The following is a 12,073-nucleotide window of genomic DNA, read 5'->3' as shown; positions in this document are numbered from 1 at the left end:
CTGATTTCAAAACTTTCTTTTCTAATATAAACATAAAATAATTAATATCTCTGCAATGTTTTACTTGTATCCTGCAAATTTTGCATTTTGTAGTTTTTATTATCTAACATTGCAAAGCATTTTATAATTTTATTTGTGATTTCTTTTTTCCCAAGAGTTATATGAAATAGTGTTGTTTACTTTATATATATTTGTTCCATTTGTTTCCAGATGTTCTACTATTGATTTTTAATTTAATACCAAGTAATTTCAATTATTTGAAATTTATTGAGACTTGCTCTGTGGTCCAGAATACAGTCCAGAATGTTTTACATGCACATGAACAATTGTATATTCTTCAGTTGTTTGGTGTGGTGCACTATAAAAATTTGATGTCAAGTTGGACAACAGTGTTGTTCAGACCTTCGAAATTCACACTTTCTATGTATTTTCATAATTCTCAAAATCTCCAACTAAAATGGAATATTTTTCTTTTGTGTTCCATAATTTTTGGTTTATCTTTCAAATTGTTCTTATTTGATGCACACATATTTAGTATTATTTCTTCATAAATTGATCATTTTATCAATACAATGTGCATGCTCTTTATCTCTGGTAAAATTCTTTGCTCTAAGGCCAACTTTATTCGACATAAATATAGCTGCTTCATCAATTTAATGATTACATTTTCCATGACATATCTGTTTCATCATTTTACTTCTAATCTATATGGCTATTTTTTATTTAAAATATAAATATTTCATATACTTCATTGCTTGTAGACAGCATATAGTGTAGTCCTGCATTTTATCCATTCTGACAATTTTTGCTATATAATGTTTTAGCTTATTTAAATACATTATAATTATAAATATGTTTGGGTTTAATTCTACCATCTTGATAGTGGTACCATGCATTTTCTCCTTTATATTTTTTCCTGTATTATTTTGAATTATTTTAGCAACTTTTCATTCCATTTCACTTCTCTTTTAACTTTGTGTGTGTATGTGGTTCCTCATAGGTTTATAAGACACATTTTTAACTTATCACAGTATAATCCCCAAAACTATTGTACCACTTCAGTGTCACTCCAACATAGTTTTATATTCCCATCCTTCTTTATATTATCAATATTCAGTTTATTTTTATATATTTTAAGACCTCAACAATATATCGTTATTAGTTTTGCTTTAAATAGTCCATTCTTTTTAGAAAAATTGAAATAAGCAAACAAGCAAAAAATCTCATGTGTAACACAATGTCTCTGTATGCGCATTTTGTTTAATTTCAGGTTCGCATGTAGTTCCATCTCCTTTCAGAATAAAGAACTTCCGTTTATAGCAGTTGTAGTGCAAATGTGGTAGAATAATTCTCTTACATGTATTTGGCTTTACATGTTTACCTTTTTATTTGTGTGGTTTGAATGGGTTGACCTACAAATTGTTGTTCTGTTGTCTCTGTCATGCATTGCTTCTTTATACAAGTCATCAGTTATTCTTATATTTGTTCTCCATATATAATTTTAATTTTCTATTTTTCCTCTGGCTTATTTTAAGATTTTTTTTCAGTTTCCATCAATTTTACTTTTATGACCTTTGGTGGTATTTTCTTTCTGCTGCTTTTCAGTAGGGTTCATGGTGCTTACTTGATCTGAACAATTATTGTTTTCATTGTATTTAGAAAATACATTTCACATTTTATAAGTATTTTTGTCTTTCTTTTTGTAATTCCAATTATGCATATGTTAGACCACTTCATATTGCCCTTCAAGTAACTGAGGACTTTTCATTTTTCTCCAAACCATTTTTTCTCCCTTTTATTTGGATGCATTCTATTTTTCTTTCATTTTCACTTATCTTTTCTTCAGTGTCTCATAAGCTCTTAAACCAAAATAGTGAATTTTCCATTTTAGATATTCTAGTATTCACTATAGAAATTCCACTCGGTTCTTTTTTTATAGTCCTTTTTTTTCTATTTCTCCTCTCATTATACTTATGCTTTCCATAACTTTCTTAACCAGATTTATAATAGTTGTCTTAAAGTTCTTATATGCTAACTTTGTCATTTCTGTACTTCTGAGCCTATTTCTATTGATTAATATTTCTCATGGTTCCTGGTTACAATTTTCTCCTTATTCAAAAATCCAGCATATCAATGCCATTAAAGGTCATTACATTTTACTTTTAGGCACACATAATATCACGTTTGAGTATGTGGCTAATTCTGTCCAGTGAAAGAAAATGTTCTATACAAGTGATTCCCAAAAATATCTCTGGTTAAAGAGCAGGTTTCTTTTTCTCTTTTTATTATTTTTGAGTCCTTCACAGATAAGTACTTTTGTAAAATACAGTAAAAATGAAATACTAGGGGAATACTAGTATTTTATATACTACTGTACATTATATGCACATTATATACAGATATATGTACATATATATCTATACATTGGTATACCTATATAGACATGTATATACATTACCTATATCTCTACATATATCTATATCTCTCTCTATGAGAAATATATATTTTATATATATACATATCTATCTATCTATCTATCTATCTATCTAGCTATCTAGCTATCTATCATCTATCTATCTATCCTATTGGTTCTATTTCTCTTGAGAACCCTCACTAATACAGATTTTACTACCAGGAATGATTCTAGAGGAATAGAATCTTAAGGATGAGTTTCCTAATTTGTTTCTGGAGTCTCTGAAATTGGCTTTCTCATGTGATTAGATTTAAAGATGCTAATGACTCTATTTCTAGTAGTAGATAGTTCATGGTGTGATCTGGCAATAGAGATATACAAAATACTTTCACTGGATACTCCTAATAAACCACTTCTAAGAAACAAGGAGCTACTAATAAGAACCTGCTGTATAAAAAAATAAATAAAATAAAATTCAAAAATTCAAAAAAAAAAGAAACAAGGAGCTGGATTGCTGTATATATGATACTTTTGAACATTTTTGGAAAACTAATGTGAATATATTAATGTTGGCTTGTTGCTCTTATGTCACTGGACAAAGAGGTGAAAGAACAGCATGAGGTCAGGGATTCAAATTCCTAACTTGAGTCTGAATGACCTGAAGGCTTCTATGTATACCTTGCAGGAGACCCTTCAATATTGTTGAAATAACTTTGACACTGTGAGAAAAAATGACCAATGGATGAAACTTAAATTGTAGATGAGAGGTGACAAAATTTCAAAGCAATAGCATCATATCCCAAATTACCTACCTGAAGACTATACCTGAAGTCCATTATATCATTTGATTTTTTTAGTCATATGAATCAGTCCATTCCCTTATTTTTAGAGTTAATTTGTTTGGATTTCTGTATCTTGCTACCCAAAGTATCCTAACAGATACAACTGTTGTGATGCCTCCTGACACTGAAGGAAGAGCCTAGGACCCAGGTAGCTGTGAAGAGAAATTGTTGACATATACAACAGAGAGAAAAGAATCAATGGTCCCCATCACCAAACGTTCCAGCAGAGATATCTTGAAAAAGATCTTTTGATTAGGGTACATTAAGTCAAGAGACTGTCTCTGGAGCACTCACTAGGAATGAATTATGAAATTATGGTATTTTTGTTAGCATGGTTGGATTCATGGCTTAGCCTGGTTTATAATCTTAAAAGTAATCATTATTCATTTCACTTTACAGTTTAAATGAATAGAGTTGCAGAGAATGTAAGTAATTCACCAACAGTAACATGACAGAGCTCGGATCCTTATTTTCATTAAAAAAAAAAAAGCCATTTTAATAGAAAACAAAACACAACATATGTTTATTCAATTAGGAAGTCTTAAATTATACATTGTACTTTAAAATCAATATTAGTCATTGATCATGTCATTTACATTTGACATGATCTGCCTCTGTGTACCCCATATTCTCACATTAAGATTTATTGCCAGGACCATTCATCCCTTGGCTTGGGCCTCTTAAATGCTTACTATATTGTACATTTACATGTTTAGATGAGTATCTTCCAATGGCCTTCAGAGTTAGTTTATTATTCCTACTGTTCACAATCCATCTCCCTTCTTCTCTCTTGGGGAGAAATTTGGCTCAAACTTTTTTGGGTCCTCTGGGAATCTGCTTCTGGTCTTGGCACATACAATAAAGCATTTTATAAAACACTGTCCTTCAAAGAAAAAGGTGGATCTAGATTGCAGCCAGCCACAAATTGAGAAATTTTAATTTTTTAACAACCAAGGGAAAACAATTCTGTTCTTTTTATTTGTTAATAGTGTTGCCACAGTGGTAGTGGTGGGAAATTTTTTCTAAACTTTTGGAGCTATTCTAATTGGCTATCCTACCACAAAGCACTGATTTTCTGAATCTTAATAGGGGCATCATTTAACTCCCTTCTTGACTACAAATTGGAAGTCTGTGGATCAATTTTTATCCTGGTACTGGTCCTTCTGGTTTGCCATTGGCCTGTTGCCCAGCTTGTTTTCTGGGTTGGTGGTTAGCCATCAAATCCCATTTGGCAATTTGAATAACAATTGGGAAGAAAAAGCATATGACAAAATCTGTATGCCACACATTAACTTCTTGGGTCTCGAGGGTTATGAAGTTAGTGATGGGGTACAAAAAATAAAAATAAAAACAAGGAGTTAAAACAAAATCTCTTTGGCATAGAAGCAAAGAAAAAAGAGGGACTAAGGGGAGATGATGTAAAGGAAAAGACAAATGGGATGTGATTTTGCCTGTACCAAGTATGCACTGGTTAGAAATGGCAATTGTTTCCAACAAATTAGGAATGAGCATGAGTTTGTACTGTCCCTTTGGAAAGCTAAAACTATCTAAAAGTTCTAGCTCCGTGACACCATCCTAACTCCTGGACAATGAGCACCTTGTCGTGTCAGAGGGCCACACCACACTGGGTAAAATGTCGCTATTGATGACTGAAATTTGACATCATCACCATGCATCTCTATAAGATACTTAAGAAGAAAAATTAAGGCAAAACAATTTTTTGTATAAACAAAATTCGTTTCTTAACTATTTGACTTAGCTGCCACATCTCAGCACACGTGCAATCTAATTTGGGGCTGACCTCTTCTTAGGATGATATACACAGGACTTTTAAAATCTGAGTATACATACTCTGTTGGATTTGGAGGACACATCAGAATCCAAAGGTCCAATATGGACTCAAGGAATTGCCTTCACCTAAGATGTTTGTGACCTTTCCCCCAGTTATTTGATAACATCAACATTAAATAAAATGTCAAATGGAACACCATAGATGACAAAATGAGCTAGAATTAAAGAATAACAAATAAAGGAGACTGTCTTGTTTTCAAGAACACTGACTGTGTTTTACCCAGTTCCATGCCATGCCCGAAGTAGTTCAGTGCTGGATCTATACATCAGGTTCAACTGCTGATCTATTCTCAAAATCACCTTGAATCCAATGGAGAGTCATAATGTCATTTTCTTGTTTCTTGTTCACATCTAGATACTATGCTTTTTGTTTTCCATTCTCTGTACGTTGACACTCTCCAAGGAGCCTGCCTCTTTTGTTTTCTCATATTTTTTTTCCCTTAAGAAACCGTTTTAGATCTCCTAACCTACTGGCTCAGATTAACTTCCATCAAGATTGAATATTGCTATAAGGCACCCCTCCCTTCTCTCCTGAACTGATATCTTTCTACTCTTTTCACTCTTTCAGATGTGTGTTTAACGTGTTAGTGTTTATTTTCTCATTTCTGGCCCAAATGTGTCAGTGATACATGAAAACTCAGTTCACATAGATGTCGTGATAAAGAGACCCTGCAGGAAGAGGCCCTGAGGCCCTGTTCCAATACAGCCAGAGATTCCATCTCGGGAGTAGAAGATGGAATCCTGGCCAACGGATATGTTGCTTGTCCTTAATATGTGGAAGTGCCTCACACCTCTCCATCTAAACACATTCCCCAGCTCAACTTTGACACATTTGCTACAGGTTTTGCAAACCTGAGGGGAGAACAGGACTAATTCTGAAAACAGGAGCAGAGAGTATGATCTATGGAGGAATAAGCAGTATATCTTGGGGCCATTAACACTGGAAGAATACCACTATGCAATATGTGAATTTGCTAAATTAGCACCAAGATTTGCTCAGCCTCATTAAAGGAACAAACTGGTCTGCAATAAGGGAATCCCTCTGGTGTAGTTTTTACCAGGCCCCATTTACTAAGACCTCAGGGAAGAAGATTTGATACTAGGCAAGTGGAGGAATTGTTCCCAAATTGAGTTTCACTGGGTGGGAGGTAAGTTAATGAAAACAACTCTTTGAAAGTCGGCTGCTCTGTCTGTCAGCTGTTGGAGAAAATACTAACGTCATCTAGTTATAGCTTTTCTACCTGGTGATTTGGCTGCCTGAGTGAGAGCCTCTTACACATTTTGAATTCTCAACACAACCCTAGAATCCTGTAAAATGTAGGCCAGGAGCCAAAGAGCCCACAAAAGTCCTTGGTTTGCCCTGGATAAGAAAATAAAGTCTTTTTGAGTAACAACACAGCTGGTAATCAACCATGACAATGAATGTGTACAGCCTTTTCATGTGCATGAAGGCAGTCACCACAGTGTTCTATGCGCCACACTCTGCCTATGGCTTACTCTGTATCACTGGCCCTGGGTGGTTGCTAAAATGACATATTTCTGTAGCAGCAATTTTATATTTTAATATAAAGGCAAACAGTAATTTTTTATAAAACACTCTGAAAGTAGAAAAATTGTTTTTTGGTTTTGTTTGTATTATTTATTTATTGCTTGCTTTGTTTTTGGGGGAAAGAGTAATGGTATATTTCAAAACTCCACAGAGCAACTGCATTTCACTACTGTAATGGACATTGTTGGAAGCCATCCAGCCCTCCTTATCTAGCTTCTGGCTTTCATTGTCCCATCCTTTATTTATAATTGTATTACACTCACGGCCAAATGGACTTAAGGCCACTTAATCAATTGCTTATAATGTGAAATGAAACAGCCTGGTAAGGATGAATATATAACTCTCAGGTCTTCTCTCCTCCAGGACACTTTTTATTATTAAAGTGTAGTTTCTTGGCAAAGGGGGCCAGCCAGACATTGACAAGTACTGCTAGTTACTTGACTTGTGGCTAAAGGTCAATCATGAATCCACTCTAGACATCAGTTTCTTCAAAAAGAACATGAACAGGTTCGGCTAGATTACACCTAAAACTCATCACACTTGGAATTCTACCATGTTAAATTTGGGTATCCAACTATAGACTTGGTTCCTGAATTAGAGTGTATTTTTTCTGTTTCAAAGACATTTGGAACTATAACGGTTAGCAAAGTTCACTCCCACCGTTCTTAGATTCTCTGATGTGGCCACGTGCAAAGGCTATCTAGAAGTCCTAAACTTCTAAATCTCAAACATCAGAAGGAAGCAAGGAGCTGTGAAAAGTGCCCTTGTTTCCAGTTTCCCAGATCACATCGCTAAATGAGATGGCTCAACCTCTAAAATCCAGGAATGCAGCAGGGTAGTCTTCAATGTTTGTTACTTAATCCTTTAATGAAATCTTTGTAAGGAGAGTTTCATTTAAGAATGAACCCTCAGTTTCATATAATAAAAAGTATTTTTAAAAATTTAGGGGCTTCCCTGGTGGCGCAGTGGTTGAGAATCTGCCTGCTAATGCAGGGGACATGGGTTCAAGCCCTGGTCTGGGAAGATCCCACATGCCACGGAGCAGCTGGGCCCGTGAGCCACAACTACTGAGCCTGCGCGTCTGGAGCCTGTGCCCCGCGACGGGAGGGGCCGCGATAGTGAAAGGCCCACGCACCACGATGAAGAGCGGTCCCCACACCGCGATGAAGAGTGGCCCCCACTTGCCTCAACTAGAGAAAGCCCTCGCATGAACCGAAGACCCAACACAGCCAAAAATAAAATAAAATAAATAAATAAAGTAGCTATAAAAAAGAAAAGTGCTTTAAAAAAATTTAAGTGCTTTTCACTGCTCATGAAATGCAGATAATATAGGTCTTTTCCTACGTGATTTGTAGTTTGTGTATGTATGTATGTGTGTGTGTGTGCATTTTACCTTCATACCTGACTAGGGCAAAGCCAAAACTAGTGTAAAACTTTCAAGCTTACCCATATTCAAACATATGTCTCAAAAAATTATCTGGAAGTTTATCCTTAAAAAAATTTAGTATGTAACTTCTTGGCATTAATCCCTATGCTTTTTGATGTGAAAAAAATTGTATAATAAGGAAAATAATTGAGTAAGTTGAATTATTTAGTTAGTTGAGTGAAAGATGCATTCTAAATATTCGATAATTATGAAGCTCCTGTTGGCCCACAGAAGCATGTGGGGTATTTGAAACCGTTAACGATTACATGGTGCTCTTCTAAATCTTAATAGGTAATATTTTGAAACTCTCCCAACTCAAAAACATAGATGCTGGATAAATGTCTACTAACAATGCTTTCATGTATTGCTAGGTTTATAGGTAAGTAAAAGAATTTCCCAAAAAGGGAAAAAAAGAGTTGGCCATGTACATTGTCATTTATTTTAGAAGAATCATCAACAGTTAAGTAGTTCACTCATGCATTCAACACACATTCATATACAAGTAACTATGTATATGATTACCTAGGATTAGAATTCCAAAAACCTCAGAATTTTCCATTTGACTTTATCACTGAGGCTTAAAATCCAATTAGTTCTGTACAAGCGTATCCAGTTTGAGATGGGAGATTGGCTGTATCCAATTCTATTACATCTCTGAATTTTATTCCTAGCAACTAATTTGTGAAAGGAAAAAATTCTGTTCTATTTCTCAGTGAAAACTTTAACACAATTCTCTACCTGTTAATTGTTTTTTTTCTATTAGACAATAATAAAATTATCCCAGAACACTCACTAAACTTATAAAATTGTTTGAAAATAGAGATAACATTTCTTGCACCAAAAAAATGAATAAAATGTTGATGACAGTGTCCTGAAGCTCGCTGCCGCTTACAGGGTGCAGCTCTATCATACTCCTCAATTTGGAGACTTAAAATGAAGTTTAGAGCATGAGAAGTCACAAATATGGTAATGGGCATCAAAATATCATGGTCACCCAAGAAAAAGGTTGTACCTTTTGCACCAAATAATAACATTTTTAAAGAGCAAACAGGGGTGGGAGAGAGAGAGACAGAAACAGAGAGAGAGACAGAGAGAGAGAGCAGTAAAGAAAAGAGAGGGAAAGGGAAGAAGAAGAAGGAAGGGGGCATTGGGAGATAGAAGGGGAGAGCAAAAAGGCAAAAAAAGGGAATTGTAAAAAAAATCTACTCATGCTTTAAGCTACATTTTGTGAGTTTTGTGACTGATGAAACCTGTCCACAGTAATGAATTTACTATCAACTAAAGACTCAACTTTTGGATTTTGTTTTTGCTTTGTATTTTAGTTTGTTTTTCTTTAAAATGCTATCATCTTCGAAAGTCCAAGCCTGAGATTTCCCATATATTCCCTCTGGATCCTCTCAAACTGTGATCCTTTAAAAAAAAAAAAAAAGTACATGATTTCAAAGATTGTTTGCCCAGTAGTAAAGCAGGTTGAAACTTCAAACAGTCAGAGCACATATTACTTTCAGAAAAGTAGAACTCGTCCCATTAGTATAAGTGATGGGCTTGTTCTAATAATTCACATATAAATAATGAAGTCTTATGTTTACAGGATAAAATAAATTACAGGGTTTTTAAAACTTTTTATTTATTTATTAGCTTTTTATTTTATATTGGAGTATAGTTGATTAACAATGCTGTGCTAGCCTCAGGTGTACAGCAAAGTGATTCAGCCACACACATACATGCATTCCTTCCTTCTCAAACTCCCCTCCCATCTAGGTTGCCACATAATATTGAGCAGAGTTCCCTGTGCTACACAGTAGGTCCCTGTTGGCCATCCATCCCAAATATAGCAGTGTGTACATGTCAATCCCAAACTCCCCAACTATCCCTCCCCCCTACCATTTCACCCTAGTAACTGTAAATTCATTCTCTAAGTCTGTGAGTCTGTTTCTGTTTTATAAATAAGTTCACTTGTTACATTTTTTTTAGATTCTACATATAAGTGATATCATATTTCTCTTTCTCTGTCTGAGTTACTTCACTCAGTAAGACAATCTCTAGGTCCAATCATGTTGCTGTAAATGGCATTATTTCATCCTTTTTAATGGCTGAGTAATATTCCATTATATATATTACCACATCTTCTTTATCCATTCCTCTGTTGATGAACATTTAGGTTGCTTCCATGTCTTGGCTATTGTAAACAGTGCTGCAATGAACATTGGGGTGCATGTATCCTTTTGGACTATGTTTTTCTCTGGATATATGCCCAGGAGTGGGATTGCAGGATCATATGGTAGCTCTATTTTTAGTTTTTTAAGGAACCTTCATACTGTTCTCCATAGTGGCTGTATGAGTTTACATTCCCACCAACAGTGTAGAAGGGTTCCCTTCTCTCTACACCCTCTCCAGCATTTACTGTTTGTGGATTTTTTGATCATGGCCATTCTGACTGGTGTGAGATGATATGGTTTGATATTAACTCCTTCTTTAACCCTCTGACATCCAATGCTACATTGCTCTATTATCTAGTACTGTTCATCAAATTTATTTATCAAGAATACCATCACTGTGCTCTTTCATTCTACTTACAGAAAGTCTTCCCCTTAATGGCATATCCCCATTCCTAGTATTTCTATAAGAGAATGACATATTCCCTTTGGCTGTCTCTCCAGCCAGAATAAAGCCAGTGTTCCACAGTCCTGCTTCCACATAGCTTCTTCTTCAGAGCCATTTATACCCTCATTTTGATGATCAGTTCCAAGAGGTATTAAATTACAAGGTATTTATAACACTACCATACAACATTTTATAGTTAAGGAAAATAGTATTTCAAGAGCCTATTACAATATAGTTTATGATGTTTGTTTTATAACATTTCAAAAATCACTTGCTCTATTTTCACATATGATAGGATACATATTTTTAGAGAATCTATGTGAAATGGCTTTTATGTATGTTTGTAAGCATTGCCATATAAATGATTCAGGGAAAAAGGAATCAAACTATTATTCAACTCAATTTACCATTTGACCACTTATATTTCATGTCATTCATGTATTAATTAATTTATATATTTATACATGTAGATGCATGCATATGTATACATCCACTTATATACTCATTTATTTAAAAAATGGATCAATAACTCCTCTGTTCTAGGTATTCTTTTGAGCCAAACAGTAATATATTCATGATTATTTGGCTTTGCTTTTTAAAATGTTTTGCTATTTTTAAAATCCAATGTATCCTGTTAAAGCAAAGTTTGTTTACAAGACCATTTTATTCTCAAATTTTTAATGGACACTGGATAGCCTAATGGAAAATCATCTTCAGAGAATTTCAGGGTTTTTTTTTAATAGAAATTACAAATATGTTCAAACACCTGCACATTTCTTAGCATTGACCATCAGTCAAAGATCCAGTGACAAATTCCTCTGAACCTTAAAATCTCTAGGGAATTTCTTTCCCATGTTGGATTGATTTGCTTCTTTTTCTTTTTCTTTCTATAATAGGCATTGCTCTGACTTGGGCATCCCTTTAGCAGACCCTAGAAACAAAGTGAGGGGAGGCCATTAAGAGAAAATCTGGATCTGGAATATGTCTGATGCTGAGAGGGGCACAGTGGGGATCAGGAAGCAGCAAGGAAGATGCTTAGTTTAAGTAAGATATCCAAAATACATAGGTCTTTTCAGAGTACATATTTCTAGTCAAAAAAAAAAAAAAAAACAACAGACGCTATAAGACCTAATTCTTTAAAAATCTTCACAGTATTCCATCTACCAAAAACTCATGATCTTTAGCTCTTTCCATTTTAATTGCTGACTACGGTATGGTTAACTTTCCATGCTATCCAGCATTATTGTAAAAAGAATTGGTGCAAACAGAGTTGACAGTAAGATTTCTACACATTCATTCTTTATTCATCTTCATGATTATCCTTTAAAAGTTCCCTATAGAGATCCATTTGAATGATATCCATTTGAATATCCATTTGAATATTCAAG

General features: G+C 34.5%; 1 long non-coding RNA gene across 1 annotated transcript; it reads left to right on the top strand.

Moving 5' to 3' along the window:
• Positions 1 to 5,604: 5,604 nt before the first annotated feature.
• Positions 5,605 to 11,798, top strand: LOC309624961. The gene is made up of 2 exons (XR_014242269.1): positions 5,605 to 7,583; positions 7,934 to 11,798. It is a non-coding gene; the product is annotated as an uncharacterized lncRNA (long non-coding RNA).
• Positions 11,799 to 12,073: the final 275 nt, after the last annotated feature.

Source organism: Balaenoptera borealis (genome assembly GCF_965194805.1).
Source record: "Balaenoptera borealis genome assembly, chromosome: 3".
Classification (NCBI taxonomy): Eukaryota; Metazoa; Chordata; class Mammalia; order Artiodactyla; family Balaenopteridae; genus Balaenoptera; species Balaenoptera borealis.
The sequence above is the reverse complement of the archived record's forward strand: the minus strand, read 5'-3'. Positions and strand labels throughout refer to the sequence as shown.